Genomic DNA, 16,538 nt, shown 5'->3' with positions numbered 1-16,538 from the left:
GCACAGAGGGAACTGTGAGTACTACCTTGGGGAGAAGGTACTACAGATACTTCTTCAGATAAGGGAATATCAAAATTCAGTGCCTGAGCTCAGAAACCCAAACATATTAAGAACAGAGCCAGTTCACATTCATGTATTGGCACATGAGTAGCTTTAGGACTTGGCTCTCGTATTCTGCTTAAACACTCAATTCATAAGAACAATCCAGACATATCATGACTGTAGTGATAGGACAAGGGGCAATGGGTTTGAACTGAAATAGCAGAAGTTAGGTTATATATAAGGAGGAGGTTCTTTACTGTGAGAGTGGTGAGGCACTGGAATGGTTTGCCCAAAGAAGTGGTAAATGCTCCAGCCCTGATGGTGGTTAAGGCCAGGTTGGACAGAGCCTTGGGTGACATGGTCTAGTGTAAGGCATCCCTGCCCATGGCAGGGGGTTGGAACTGGATGATCTTAAGGTTCTTTCCAACCCAACCCATTCTATGATTCTACGATTCTATGACTGTGACAGCATCAGACACCAGAGCAGATGCACACTCAGGTTACACAAACAGTCCCCTCCTGTGCACACACTTGTGAACATCTAGCCCTACAGACTTTCTGCCTTATTTTTCACTGTGCCCAGGTCTCACTGAGGTGTTGTCCGAGGTGCTGAGTCCTCCTCAGGTCATTGTGAAGCTGAAGGAAGCTGCAGGTGCTCTGTGCCACTGAAAATCACGTCACAGGCTTAATCATCAACAAAGTCTTATTACCAAGATTGCAGCTGGTATCCAATGAACTCCGAGATAGCAGCCAGAGTCCCAAGCAACTCGTAATACCAGTTTTTCTAGAAAATTAATAAATGCAAATGTTAACTGCTCTAAATTCACCCAATAAAGAAGTCACCTGGAAAGATTTGTGGCTTTCATTAGACTAGAGAATATAAATAGGAAAGGAAATGGATGGCCTGATAGTTGGTGTCCAATAAACCCCACAATGTGGCAAAGCTTTTGCAGGGCTCTCTGGGTATGCAATGAGATAATTAGCAAAATGTCATTGTAGTCTTTCAATCGCTGTAAAATACATTTAAATGCTTTCTAAGTGTGCAGCTCATTAGTGACTAATGAAGCAAGTGCAGCTGATAGGCTGGATCCTGCGCTAAACAACACAAAGTAAAGAAGATAAACAGCACTGAACTGTGCTGAGAAGCTCCAAGGAAGTGATTCTGTTACCAGCTAGTGAAAGAGACTGACAAGGGATGCACATTGCCTGGTCTCTCATTAACACAGAGGCAATGAGTCTTGATACATGTCTAGTGTCCATTCACACCAGTGATTTTGAGGGTAAGTGAGCAGAGGAACTTGAGCGTCATCCCCATTCAGCATAAGAATCCGTGTTGCACTGAGTCTTGGCATTGTTTCCATTCTTGCCTTATCCCCACTACAACAGCTTGCTGTCCTGTAATAGGCAGAACAAACCCCAAGCAAAATCTGGTGTGACTGTTCAGCGCTGAAAAACCTATGCTCCTTCTCAAGTCCTGGCTCTAGGAGACAAATGTGGATTCCCCCGGAAATCTGCCCAGCTCTAAATGTGAGCATGGAAATGGGTGTTATTGCTGGCACTCTGGGTTTGTGTTCAAACTCTCCCTTGTGTGCAGTTTACAGATTTTTCCTATTGAAACTAGGGTGAGATTATAAATTTAAAGGACCTGTCAAATAATCATGTATCATCTTGATAATGAATTATGGATTGAAACCAACTCTTATTGGCTGAGAAAGTCTGACAAATTATTCACTTGCCTCCAAAGGAAAAGGAAAAAAGACATATTATGAGAATAAAACTACTGTACCACAGGTATAATGTCTTAGCAAAACTAACACAAAGGGCAGATTGCACTCTGAATCTGGACCATGAATAAGATCTTCCCAGCTTCTGCAGTGGCCTAGGCATGTGTCACCTTCTACATTCCTCACCAGTCTCTCAGGGTTGCAATGTGCGACCACAAATCCCAGCTGGGAAGCTACCACGTGCTACCTGCCAAGTCTGGCAGAGCCCACGCGATGACACTGCCCCAAACCACTGTGTGGATGCAGTAAAAACTACCCAGCTGACCTCCATAAAAACGGATTGAGTGGCCCTGCTTGAAGCATCTTGCGTCTTCCTAGAGTTGTGCATCGGAAAGGACTCTCTGAGTCATCCTTCTCATCTGCATATCCCTTTGCATCTTGGCATTAACAGTCAAGAGCCATTGGAGCCAGCTAGAAAAGCCTCATGTTTGTGCTCTCCCATGCAAATACCTCTTCTCCCTATATATTAGTTACTGTGTGTGGGTTTTCTCTCTCACTCTCTCTTGCCATATGTGTGGGAGTTGATGGCATCAACTTTATGAAATCTCAACACATGCCAAGAACAGCTGGAGAAGTTGAAACAAGTTCTGGGTGAGGTGAGTTTCATGGGCAGGGACTGAAATTAGTAAAGGTACCGTGGCTGCTTGCCATCCTGGGAGTCTCACATGGAGCATGTGGGCTTTGCTTGCTCCAAAAGCAGATTCCCCATGGAAAAAAGGATTTGATTTAGATAGTGATGATGAGATAGCTGAATTAGAAGAATCTGTTCACCAGGAGAGACCATCTCTGCACCTCTTCCGTGACTGGTTCATTATGTAAATATAAGAATTTCATCATGAGTCTGAGGTAATGAATATCCTTAGCCAGCATGCAGCACTCTTCAACTTCAAAACGCTTTACTAACATTAATAATTAATCACAACAACACTTACGGTTATCGTTTGAAGGTTATCGTCTTAATCAATGGGTAAACTGAGGCACAAGGATTTCAAGTATCCCAGCCTGTCAATGGCGGTACCCTTGTGTCCCAGCCTGGTGCTCAGTGTGTCCCACTGCATGGCCAAGACACCTGATATGCTTTATGATGAGAAGGAACAAATCAAGAGGGCACTGCAGGATGAATGAAATAGAACATCCTCCAGACTGCACACAGAGCAGAACCTGTTACTCACTGGCTGCTCCCTGCAGGTCTCTGTGCTCTCAAACCCAGGATGTCTGTTCCCTCCTTGTAAATTCTACACATTTCTGTCGATCTTTCTGCATGTTCCCTTCAGCAGTCCAACAGTATTCCTGATGTGACTGGTACCCTCTGGCCTCAACCTTAGCTATGACTCAGGTATTTGCATCATCTTTCCCAGATGATTTTAGAATATAAAGAACCAATGATATGTCTGTTGAATTTTAGTGTTATAAATCATGTAATAACTAGCATTTGCTTTTGAAGCACTTTACACATCTATCTCAGAAGAATTCACAGCTTTTGTCTCAATCTCTTATATAGGAACATGTGAGTCTGGTTCGATTTTGGTCTTGTTAATTTTCTACAATCAAGTCTTGCCTAGGCTTCAGTAAATGCAACTTTTACCTTATCAGTTCCTGCCATTAGTTCCATCTGGGCATCTCCACTAGGCCATACATTATTGTTTAGGTATGTCATTCCCAGGCAAACCTGGGGAGAATTGTGAAAGAAATGACCTCCCTGCCCAATTCAGAAAATGAAACTTCAGCACAGCCTCCTAAATACAGGAACATGCACAGTACATCTCGAAGAGAAGTTTGCTTGTCTTGAGGCTTCACAAGAGAGATCTCTCAAATGTGGCAGGCTGTCATTAAAACAATTAACCTAATCAAAAATCCCTTTTATTTCTGCTTAGTCAGGTATTCACCTTAAATACTAGATTTTCCAGGGGCACAGAGAAGAAGAGGAAATCAGCATCTCTGTTTTCATTCAAACACGCATATGAAGGAGCAAGTACAGATTTGCCTTCGTATACCTAAAGTATGCATGTCATTACTATGACTGCACAGGGAGTCATGAGACTCGTATCCATGACTGGCCACTTGCATGTCACTTGGGCGGTTGTCTTAAGAGTGACAATGCAGCCCTAAGCGTTTAAACCCAGGGAAACACACATTTTCCTGGCAAAGCGGATTTGTGAGAAGCTACTGTTCTCCCAAGCCCACACTCCCCAAGACTTCTGGTACCTGTTAGGACAATACATCTCGTTGAACATGTAGATTTTTCTACCTGTTTGGCTTAGAATAAACTGGTTGCTTGTAATGTCTGAACTACTAGCATCACCACCACCAGTACAAGTACACATCTCAGCACTCCCAAACCTCTTTTGCGTTTTCCAGGAGTGGAGGAAGCAAAGAAAAACCCTAGTTCCTTTGAGGTGGGAGCTCACCCCAAGGGGGAGGAGAGGGAAGCTGACCTCCAGTGCATTTACTGATCATATTTATTTTTAAAGGCACTTAGCCATAAGTCTCAGCCTATGGATCTGCTTCCTGCAGGCACACCCTGCTTGTGGCTGTGAAGGTACTCACTAAGCACTAGTAACACCCAGCATTTATATAGGGCTTTTCATCTTCAAAGCACTTCCCGAACATCGTTTAATTAATGAATCCTCACAGCCCTCTGTGAGGTATGCACAGTTATTACCCCCACATTTTACAAGTGAGGAAAACTGAGGCAGCGATTAGCTGAGGCAACACTGTGGGAATTGGGATTAGAGCTCAGGAGAAATCAGGAGTGCCTGGACCCCCATCCCACGCAATGATTGTCAGGTTGGAAATGCATGTGATGCCTCAGTTTGGCACAGTATCTTGAACACAGGAGGTGCTGACCCTTTGGTCCATCAGCAGCATCTTTTCATTCCAGGTTCATATATTTTTTTCTGTGTAGGGATCTGGAAGAATTCTCTTTTGTATCTCCCAGTATCAGTTCCAGGTGTCGCTGTCACCCACTCAGGAGATGGAAAGACGGACACTGGGACTGAGGCTCTGGAAGACACCTTGTATTACCTATAGCACTACCTAACACATTCAGTTTTAGTGCATTCACAGTGTTTCTAAACTGACACACACAGGGTACTTTCACCCACAGATCTCAGAGCGCTCGATGGACAAAGGACAGTGTTGCAATCCCAGATCACACTATGGCTCTGTGCAGACTCTCAGACCCACTCAGGCTTGGCCTCGGCTGCAGATCTGATGATTCACGACCCTCAGCCCACATCCATGAAAGTTCAGTGAGTTTCACTCACATCCTCCTCAGTAACTGCGGGTTCCTCCCTCGAGAAGCCCCAGGGTATCACAGTTCCCAGCTGACATGTGGAGAACAGGAGCAGACTTCCTGGTCATAATGGTAGCTGGTAGGGTGAGAGAGGGCACCAATGATGGGGGTTAAACCTGAATGGTTCAACCTTGTCAAACTTGAACATCCGAGAGAACCTGCAGGGCTTGGTTCCTCTCCAGCCCTCCAGGGCTCTCACAGCCCTAATTATTATTGTTGTTGTTGTTATTATAACAAAACATTAATATACCGCCATAAAATACAAACTAGATAATACACGTTCTTTGCCTGAAGAGCTCAGGCTTTAAACAGGCTGGACACTGAACTGGATCCCTCAGAGAGACAGGGAAGGCACAGCCCTTTTTACAGCAATTTCCCCTCTCAGTTCCTTTGAAGTGTGGCTAGACACTGTGAAGGGATATGGGACGTGGCAGTAAGTGGCTGACCAGGCAGCATCAGAGATAGAGCATGCTCCTCCAGCTGTGCCTCAGCTCATGTTCTGCTATGCACAGAGCTGTGGGAGAGATTCGTGGCTGGCAGTCACACTCACAAGGCAGGGGACTGGGGGGAATGGGGTTTCATTGAGGGATCTCATTGTGCTTCTCAAATCAGCTGCAGCTCAAAGCTGGTACCTACCACTGGGAAAGCAATGCCCAACCCACTGCTCCTGGTGGCGTAGCAGCTCCCAGGTCCTGCTGGGTTCTCACAGATGCTATCAGGGAATTGCTGTCAATGAGTTGATCAGGAGTGCTGCCTCTGTCTGAGCCAGACAGTGCGTTACCACCTGCAGAAATGCAGCAGGAGCTGCTCCATCCTGCTCCTGCACAAGACAACCATCCCACAGGCGTTGCTTCATATGCACTGTTCTCCTAAACGGAGGTGGTGGAATTGTCATGCTCACGAGAAAACAGGAGCATGGTAGTACATAGTGGGCTGGTGTCCCTGCACAGCTGACTGCTTGGAAGCAATGGGGAATCTGTGGTTTGTAAATGCTCTTCTGACTGAGACTGATGCCTTCACTTGTCTGTGAGGCTCTTTCTGTTCCCTCCTGACAATGTTTCCCAGCCTCATCTGAGCTGCCATGAGATATCAAGCCCAGAGAGAAGTTGCAAATGTTGCAATTGCTAAGCTGCACTCTGAAATGAAATAGTAATACTTGTAATTAATAATAATCTCTAATGAAAACAAAAAAATCCCTGCTTATTCCAATACAGAACCTTAGGTAGTGCTAGGGCGTCAGGCAGGCTTTTCAGCCTCTGGACAGACTCACCCACGAGGCCCAGCATCAACACGCCCTGTGTACACCTCACATCGCTCTGAACAACTGCACCAAACCAAAACAAAGACAAGGAGCACTTTAGGTTCTTTGTGTCTCTAAGCACAAGAGAGGATACCTGGGCAGTTTTTACCAGCTCAATGCTCCAAGCCAAAAATAGTCCCTGGACCCGTATTCATAACTCATAAACCAAACCAAAACAACCCCCCCGACAAAATATATTTACACTGAAGGAAGCATTCCTCTGAAGCACTGCTGTTTTCATCCCCTCCAGTGCTCTGTGTTCCGGTGTTCCAATGTTCTCTGACCATTTGGTTCCCAAAACATTGAGCAGACACTGCCAAAGTTTCTGAATGCTGGATCTGACCTATCTTAGACCTGGCACAAACCCAAAACATACAAAGAATAGGGGCACACATAGTATATTATTAAGGGATATAATGTTAATGTTCTGATTGTTATTGAACTTAAAGCAATTCTCATCACAGAACCTACAAGACAGTTCACATCACCCACTGCCCACCCTTAAACCACTGTTGCTGCTTCTTCCCATTCCTTCTCATCAGGCTTTTAGCCTAGCCCCCAGCCAGGCTCGGCTCTACCCCATGCAGGTTTTGTTCATACACCCAGGTATGCTGATGACTTAACTTTCCCCCAGTTGATCTGCCTCTTTATGGCCAGCTCATTTTTGGCTGTCACCAGAGGAGCCCTTTTTCATCACTGCACAGCCCCAGCAGCTTACTGCTGAGCACACAGCACTTGTGTGCAGTGGACATCTGCTTGCAACCTGACGCACACTGTGCTGCATTTCTTTTTTCCCATCTGCAGAAGGTGATCCAGACAAAATGGCTCATTTCTAAGTCAGCTCCTCGTGGTTTATGCTTCCTGCCGTAGCAAGAGTTGTCAATCAAGCAGAGCTTAATCTTAACTCAGGCATTAACTTGAACACAATTAATTCTTGGCAGCAGGCATAAAATGCTATGAGCTCCATCTCTGCTGATGGTGATAAGGCTGACTGTCAGGACAGGCTCTGCATTCACTCCTTGACTTTAGCAAGAGTTAGATCAAGCCCATACAGACTAATAAAACAAATTACATTGTTGGCATTAGCAAGTGCAACTCTAAAAAAGTCAATTGATTTCTGTCTCACTATGCCAACCGGGACCTTGCTTCAGCTTACAAAGGTGGCTGGGATTTTCCTATCACTTTTCAGGACAGCAATTCAGATTACTGCTGGCTAAGACTAAAGAGCACAAATCTGAGGCATATGGCCTAACCCAAAGGGAAGGTGTCTGACAGGCTGCACTGCTACCACCACCCCTGCGGCCAGACACATACCAGACGGTCACAGATGTGACCTGCTGCCAGCTGGGTCAGCGTGATCTCTCCATGCCTTCCTCTCGCATGTTGATGTGGCCTCACTGCACTATCTGCATGGCAGTTTCAATCTTGTTTTATCTCATTCCACTTATGGGGCTGACTCCTGTGGCTCAAATGAAGCCTTGTTAGCTTTGCTGGGGTTCACAGTGATCCAGGTTATGAGATGGCCTCAGAGAGACTGTCACCACTCAAGTCTGATGCAGGTTATCTGCATCTTGAGGTTGAGGAGCCAGCTGGGCCATCTGTCTGTACCACTTGCAAGCCTGACACTTGCTGTCCCACTCCCTGCCCCTCATTTTTCTGGCTATTTTTCTGTTGTTACCTTTATCAAGACAAGAACTTCACCAACTTGGCATGCCAGCCTGATGTACTTAGCAGATTGCAGTGTGACTCAGTACAGAACTCTTCCTATGTTTTCACACATAAACACAGTCAGTGGACAAGAAGACAGTGAAAAGAGTATGCAATGCATCATGGAGATTGCAAAACCCTGAGGAGTCAACTGATTGGAAGGTCCCTCACAAAACAGGTCCCCATTCCCCATGGAAATGCCCTAGTCCTGTTTTGATTTGAACAGTATAAGTTCTCAAAGCATCTGAGATTCATTAGGTTAAACACAGGGATACCCATATTATTAAAACTCCAGCAAACATGTCTTCTATTAGCAATATTCTGGCAGTCATTCTGAAGGGTCTTTAGGGCTTATCCATTCACAAAGCCCTGTATTTGATGACTGGTGTAAATGACACCTTTAATTAAGCTGGGGCAAATATTTTGAAAGTGATCCATGGGCAGAAACACATTCCAGTTAGCCATCCAATGAAGAGATAGAGACACAGACATATCTGACTCAGGGAATTAAAAGGTAAGAACTACTCAGGTGCTAAAACTATGAAATTTAAGATCAATTGCTGCATTTCACCACAGTTACAACTTTTGGTAGAATGCTTGGTCAAAAGCCATCTCTTCAGTGGCAAACCAGGAAGGATTTTGCTCTACTTTATGTTGAACACAATCTTGACCTAAAATTTCATTTGATTTGTGCTGCAAACATGCCTCTAGTTTGCACTGTTCCATGGATATCCTGGGAGCAAGGGTGCAAGGGTAGTTGGTGTGTTGTACACTGCATTGTGTAAGGTGTTGCCTACTTACAGTTTGCATATTATTACAAATGCATTTTTCAACTGACGGAAAAAAACCCCATTGACACGAATCTTACTGATAAAAAATAGCTTTAGAAAGCACATGGAGAAAAATGTCTTGTTATGATTTTCCTGCAAATAGTCTTGATGACATTTATCCTAAAAAGCTCTGTCTTGCCAAGATCTGTATGAGTAAAAACCTCACAGTCAGAGTCTGAATTAATTGTGACAAGGTCCAAAGGCAGTAAATGCTTGCAATGAAACTGTCAAGTGCTTGGCTTATACTAAGTAAAGTTCTGCAAGTGGCAGTATGACTATTGCACAGTTCCTTCACTTCTGTTGATATAACTGATGTAAAAATTCACTTATGAAAAAGCTTTATTACTCAATTTTTCTTTGGCAAAGTTATGCAGCACTGGACTCAAAAATTAACTTGTTAGTACAAATCCAAATATACATAAAGGAGGAATTTATCTTATTCAAGAAAGAGTTCAGTTATGAACACTTACATGATCATAAAGATGTTTGGGAGACAGTTAAACCTCAAAAACAGTCTTTATATCTAACACATCATATATTACTTAAGTGTATGAGCTGGATGTATGCAATACATCATATTAAATATATCCTCCGTATAAAGAAACAGCAAAGGAAATCCTATACTCACTTCATTTAAAGAAATCCTTCATGTCCCTCATAAAAATCAATCTGTTACTGTTACTTCCATGGCTCCTCCATACTGAAGTAGTATCACAAATAACTTTTTGTACTCAAACATGGTTTAACACTTGCTTAATTGAACGTGTTGAACCTGTCTGTTGCAATGCTTCTCAAGGGAATAGCAGCTCTGTTCCCCCTCTGTGTGTGCCCATGATCCAAGGTCAGGCATGAGAAGGACTGCCCAGAGTTTAAAGATGAAGAATTTAGTTAGTGGTGGTTGCATCCCAGGTCTCAGTGGAACGGGTTGAGTCTTATCCCACACCACAATACGATGGGGGTAAACTGCATTGTCCTGTGTGACAGGCACAGGCCCCAGGCACAGACTGCAGATGGGGTGAATCACATGCTGCTTGCCCTGCACAGTGCCATGGGCTTTCTCCAGCTCCCCATCTCTGGTACATGGGACCACAGAATGGGAGAGACCCTGAAGTGCTGGGGTTTGTGGTCCAGGCCAAGAGTGTGGAAAGAACTCCCAGGGAACTAAGAATCCTCACAATTCTCACTATGATCCATTCCCTTCCACTTTGATCTTGCTGTCTTACATGAATGTTTTTATGCATTGCGTGTATATTGAAAGCAAATAAACATGAAACAGGACACTGCTGCACACAGTTTTCCATGTTAGAAGGGAGTGAGAACAAAACCCTACAGCACATTATTTATGCAATTAACTCTCCAATAGCTTGAGTGCATCCATTAGTTCAACTAGAAGCTAGGAGAGATATGCATGTTATATTTTCTGTTTTGAAAGCATTATCTCCAGCAAAATAACCCCCAGGAACATAAATACAGTATAACAGACTAAAGTCTTCATAGCCCTATCCCTTCCGCAGGATGATGGTTAAATGCAGTATTCAAATATTATGGGATGCATGTCCAATAGTGTATTCTAAATCAGCATCTATAATGGGTCTGGCAAGGCTTGATCTGCCCAGAGGTAAGGGAGTTCAGGATGAAAGTGCTGGGACAACTGTACATGAACTGCCACCTGTTGAGGAACAAGCCCCGCTGTATTCAGTACCACAGATCTTTCCCCACCTCCTTAAGAAGTGAACTGTGGAGTGGTACAAGGAACTAGAGTGTTGAGATCTCATGTACTGCATTTGCACCTGGGAATTATTAGGTGTATGCTCATAATAGCTAATGTGGCAGAGCAGCCCAATGTGGTCTGACTTCTGCTACTAAGTTGCTCATAGATCTTGTTCATCTTTCAGCATTTCATTTGGTCCTTCTGCAGCTTGGGGAGTAACACTTACCTGTTCCACCGAGGCACTGAGGTCTGTAACAATAACTGCGAACTGTTTGATAAGAGATGCTACTGAAAGACAAAGGTGTATTATTGCAAAATTTTGTGGGCTGGCAACTGAGCTAGTGGCACTGTATTGCATCCAGAACCCACTTGGCTCCTTACAATGAAATGAGAGTGGGGGGAGAGGAAATCAGGTCAGTTTTTGGCAGGCCTATTCAAGGTAAGCATAATCCAGTTGATTCATTATGTGCTGCAATCCTTGCTGGCAAGGAGTCTGAAGTAAGGTAGCCTCCAGCCCTATTGCAACTCAACTTCTGTGTGTGGGTGTTGATGCTGCACATTAGGGAAGGGTGTCACTGATGGATAAACTTAAGGGGCTGAGGGCTGGGTAAGGGATGCACAGGACTTCACACAAGTGTGCACTATCAGCTTAGTGTTCCCTACTGAGCAGCCCACTCTAAAAATGTTGGTCCTACCTCCTACAAGACAAGGAGAAAACCTTTTGAGAAGACCCTTCTGATGACTAATGCAATCTGTGTGTCATGAATCATTGGGATGTCCTTGTGGCATAATCAGAGCTCTGGTTATTATACCCATTGATGATAAAAAAAGTAAATCTTAATGAGTTGTGGGAAAGGAGACAATAGGGCCCTCTGCCAGGTCTCATTTACCTTGACAACACGCCTACAGCCCGAGTACAAAGATTGCCATTGTTTATTCTCAGTATTTGTAAAGGGGCCAGACAGTTCTTCTCATTTCACTCAATCTGATGGTGCTCTCTTTATCTTTGCCTTAGCATTTCTAAGGTGCCTATCACTGTGGTATCTAAGCATCTCAGCTTTAGTCCAAGGTTACATTTATGGTAAATAAACCACCTGGACAGCCTTTGAAGGTGAAAACCTGATATATAGTTAAATAGTGGTAAACAGCCCAATTTACATAGTGCTTCTTCTTTGACTAAAAGGACAAGCAAAGACTTTGTTGTTCATATTGTAAACAAATCCTCGGTGTATGATTCAGACCCTAAGTAAGTGGGCCTGTTACCGCACTAGCACAGCTAAGCCAGTCTACCATGCCAGTAACACATGCCCAGCATGAGCTCAGCTTCTGTCCCAGAGGGACTGTATTTACACCAGGGACTCCTGTCAGCCTAGCTGTCTTGGTCAGGTTACAACTCATCACACTCCTGACCAGAAGAGCTACAGCAGAAGGATTACACAGGAAAAAACAACCCCAAATATGAGAAAAAATGGACTGATTCCACTGGGCAATCCATCCCCTGTGGGTACTCACACTCACAGCTAACCTCATTGCAGCTCCTGCCCTTCTGCTGCTGGCTGCTCTTGCAGAGCCAAAACTCAGCTGTGAATGGGCCAGGGAAGCCTTCACCTGGCACATGCTTTGTCTACAGCTTTGTCATCTACAGCTGCTTGGGAATCTTCAATTAAAAGGATTTTTTAACAGAAAAGATCTCTATCAAGCTGTGGTTTTGTACTTATTTTTTAAAGGAAGCATTTGTTAAGAAAAGCTTCCCAGATCCCAGCTAGATTAGTACAAGCAGCCCCTGAATAGTCAGCATTCCAGCAGCAAGGTGTTTGATAGGGGCAGGGGAGAACTGAGATCAGCACCTAGAACTTCCTTATCCCAGCTGGCTCCCAGAATGACCAGGCTACTACTTACCCTGACACTGGTGTGCTGTATGGGTTTTGTGCAGAAAAGATATGAGTTTCAACTCAGTGTGAACGCAGGAACATTCCTGAATTTCTGAGAAGTTTGTCAGGATGGCAAAACACTTCCCATTCAGATCTGGAGATAAGTGCAGATTTCAAGTGAGAAACAAAAGACAGACCCTGACATTTAAATCTCAGAGTGAATTCCTTGGGACAACAAGAAGAGAAAAACATCTTTCTACTTCCAAATCAGATCAGTTGCTGGTTTATAATGCTGAGCTTGGAGACCACTAAAATAGCATCTTTTTCCCCCCTCCATACTGCCAGCCACAGGGAATTGCAGCTAAATTAGGGATTGTTGACTGTTTGCATCTTTTAAACAACTTCTTCTGTTCTCACATGTTCTCGCCCTGTTGGCTTCTTTCGCTGCTGTCAGCTCAGTGCTGCTCCATGACTCATGGTGCAGAAAGACAAATGACAAACCTTTCCCTTAGGACAGAAAGTGTCACCTCCACAATACACCTGTGTCTGCTGGATTCACTCTGAGTCTCCAGTTCACACTGTTCCCCCCTGGAGTGACTAGATGCAAGTTCTTAACGTGACATTTCTGCTTTTCTGGTGTATGGAAACAAGTGACAAGCTGGGACACATGACAAAGTAAGGCATATACTGTGAGACCATGGTGATAATCATGGAGCAAAAGTCTCAGTGGGGCATACAGAACTGTGTTCTAGGAGGGAAGGTTGCATAATCAACAGGATGCTCTTCCATCACATGGAATTGAGCAGTCTAACATCGGAGGGGGGCTATAGCCCTGCCATTTCCTTCCTCTTTCCCTTAAGAAGTCCATCACTTGGCCAGACTGCTTAAGGTTTTTTCACAAATGGGAGGACTTTCTTCCCACTCTGTCTTTGTGCAAAGAATCATCTCAGTCATGTTCCTTTCACATATTGAAAACAATTACTTACTGATAGAAGATGCTCAGGAAGTAAGAGCTTAACAAAAAGTCTGAGTAAAAGGAACAAGGCTACCAGGGAGACACACACATATTGCCCCTGCCTGCTCGCTTCTCATAGGAGCAATACCCTGAATTCTCTTTTCACTTGTATTGAAGTAAATTAAGCAGCTCAGATAAGATTACATAGCTTCAAAGCTTTCGTAAGTGACAGGAGGATCAGATCCATTGTGTAAGCCAGAAAAATAATTTTAGTGCTCTCCCATGGAGCAAAATGACTTTCTGGCTCCTGTTTAGATCCTTTCAGCCACAGGCAACAAATGATCACATACACTATACCCCACAGCAAGCTTTCAGTTCTCTGAAAGCTTCCTTACTCATGGTTACTTCCACAGGACTCCCTTTGAAATCAGTCACCGAAAGTCAGTGAGCTCTACCTTAGCAACAGATGAGTAATAAATAATGATGCTTCCCCACCTCATCTCCTTCAATACGCTGAAGGGACAGAACCAATTTTGATAGGAATTCCCCCCGAGGTGACTGAGTTGTTACTGATCTTCAGTTTGACCTGTAGGGTGAAGAAAAGCTGCAGCTTCATCCATAGCCAGCCTGCTTTCTGCCAGTTTGTGCCAGGCAGATGTAATAAATAGCTTTGTGGACACTCATGCTGTCACACACTGATTTTTTACCTTCTGGAAGAAAAGCAGCATGAATTCAAGTATTCTGAGGACCTCATTCAGCTTCCCAAGAAGCTGCCAAACCCTTGGAAAAACCCAACCCTTAGCATCCCAGCAAGAGCTGCAAGGCATTGGCCATTTTGCCTCTTAATTACAATTACAAAGCCTCAGAATGGGAAGGGGGCTGCTTTGAAATTGTTGCCTTCCTGTTGGCAAGTGCTGAACACTGGAAATCTGGATCTGGCCTGGTCTGAAACTTGGACTATGGGTACTTAACTACACTCTCAGCTGGGCAGGAGCCACACAGCATTAGTAACTGCATGGCTTTGCTGGTCAAAGTGAACTAAGGCAGAGAAAAAGGCCAACAGAGAACATGAAAAACATCATGAGTTACTGAAGCCATGCAAACAGCTTCAGTAACACTCCCACAGGATAAAGCAAAGATCAGAACATAACTAGGTCATTTCTGCTAATGGAGGACACAGTCTTCAGTGGGGAACTGAAATCATACCAGAGTAATTTAGAGTGTGATGCTGTTTGCTCCATGGGGACAGGTGGATGAAGTTCGAAACTCCTTACTGCTTTCCAGGGAAAAGGGCAATGCCTGACCAGGCAGTGGGGATGGAATTCAACCCTCATTTCTGAGGGCAGCTAGGATAGAGGCATATCCTACAGAAAGGTTAGCTCCTTGTGTCTACAGATCGAGACTTCATTCCTGAAGCTTTCTTGTGCCAAATAAATTCACCAGACTACGTACAAACCAGGGCTGAGCACTTGCCAACTTGTGCATGCAGCTGTGGATACGTGGTGTGTAATTGCATCTGCCATCAGGGTAATTGTGCATGCAAAATTGTGCAATAAGTATTTTGTACACAGAGTCATGCTTCTAACTGTCTTTTTTTTTCAAGAGTCAGGCACTGTTTAAGCAAATACTCAGGTAGAATAGCTAAAATTATTAAACATTATTTGACTTGCTTTAATTATACAGTCACAAGCGAACCACAATACTGTGCACTTAAATGACACAAAAGAGAGACACACCACAGCACTGCTATGTCATTAGGATCTGCGTGTACAGTGTGTTATTTGCCTGCAGAAAGATGGATTCTTTAGACTGAAGCTAATTTGTTACGTGTTGTCTGGAATCCAGAGCCAATTAGACACTGATCACAGTTACTGCGCAGTCCTCAGCAATTAACTTGCTATTTTTGAGGATTTGTTTAATTTTACAGTTGGGGAAAAGCAAGGAAAAAAACCCCTTCTGACAGAGAAATCACAGCTGTTTCATTGGAAGCCCCAAACCAGTCAGAGGTACACTCAGATACAAAATGACACTTCAATAAGATATAGCACAACACAGATTCAGCAGATCAAATGAAGTTTAATGATTAATTTCTCAAACAGGAGAATTCCCAGCTCCAATAAGAAATTGCAAGACTGGACAGGGATATCATTACCTGGACTCTCAACATACATTCCATAATCTGATGCTATGAGCATAACTACAAAGCAGGCCTGGCTAAACAGTGCAAATCATGTAAACTTGGTTACCTGCAGTGGCCCTGGATGATACCACTGCTAAAAGCAAACGTTATCAGGAAACAATATACCACAGCACTGCAGCTGTGAAGAGCAGACACCACTGAGTACCCACAACAAGGCAGTGTCATCATACAAGAGCACCCAACACCATGAAGTGCAGCACTGCTGAGCACAGCACCTATTAGATGTGGCCAGGACATAATAACTGGATACTGCAGTACACAGCATAGTGCAGATGATAATCGGAGTATAATTTCATAAATACACATATATCTGTATGTACATACAACCATATGCACGCACATCTACATGCACACACCAAGTATTGTCTGAAGGGAAGAGCAGTTTTGCTAGGCACAGATAAGTGTTTTTCTTTGAAAATGAAATGTTGTAATACATAATTCCTAGAGATGTTAAAAAAACAGACACCTAAAAGAGGAAATGCCAACAACAGCAAGAGGGGGAAATAAGTTTATGCCTTCCAGTTAGGCAATCTGTTCTATCACTAAGATGGTCAAGGTGAATTACAGGCCTGTTTAAAATCATAACTTCAAACACCCCTATCAATCCCCTTCAAATCTCAATCACTGTAACTGCTATGTCTGAAGAGTCTGAGACCCCTCCATATACACGTCCTATTTGTCACAGATGACATGAAGATGCCAAAAGTCTGCTGGTCCAACACTAGTGAGCTTGCAGTGGCTTTCAGCTCTTTAGCTGCTGCTGGACCTCTGTGTTCAAGCCAGTATCATTTAATAAACTGACCGTAAGTGATGAAGGAAAGATACAGCCCTATCTTAATGTCT

At 43.9% G+C, this 16,538-nt stretch overlaps 1 long non-coding RNA gene across 3 annotated transcripts in view; it reads right to left on the bottom strand.

The window, feature by feature from the left end:
• LOC115946134 (uncharacterized) overlaps nucleotides 1-16,538 on the bottom strand; it is a 162,878-nt gene that overhangs the window by 31,167 nt on the left and 115,173 nt on the right. The window lies entirely within an intron of this gene.

The sequence above is a fragment of the Melopsittacus undulatus genome, chromosome 10, assembly GCF_012275295.1.
Source record: "Melopsittacus undulatus isolate bMelUnd1 chromosome 10, bMelUnd1.mat.Z, whole genome shotgun sequence".
Classification (NCBI taxonomy): Eukaryota; Metazoa; Chordata; class Aves; order Psittaciformes; family Psittaculidae; genus Melopsittacus; species Melopsittacus undulatus.
Note: the sequence above shows the minus strand (reverse complement) of the source record. Positions and strands in the feature narration are given on the sequence as shown.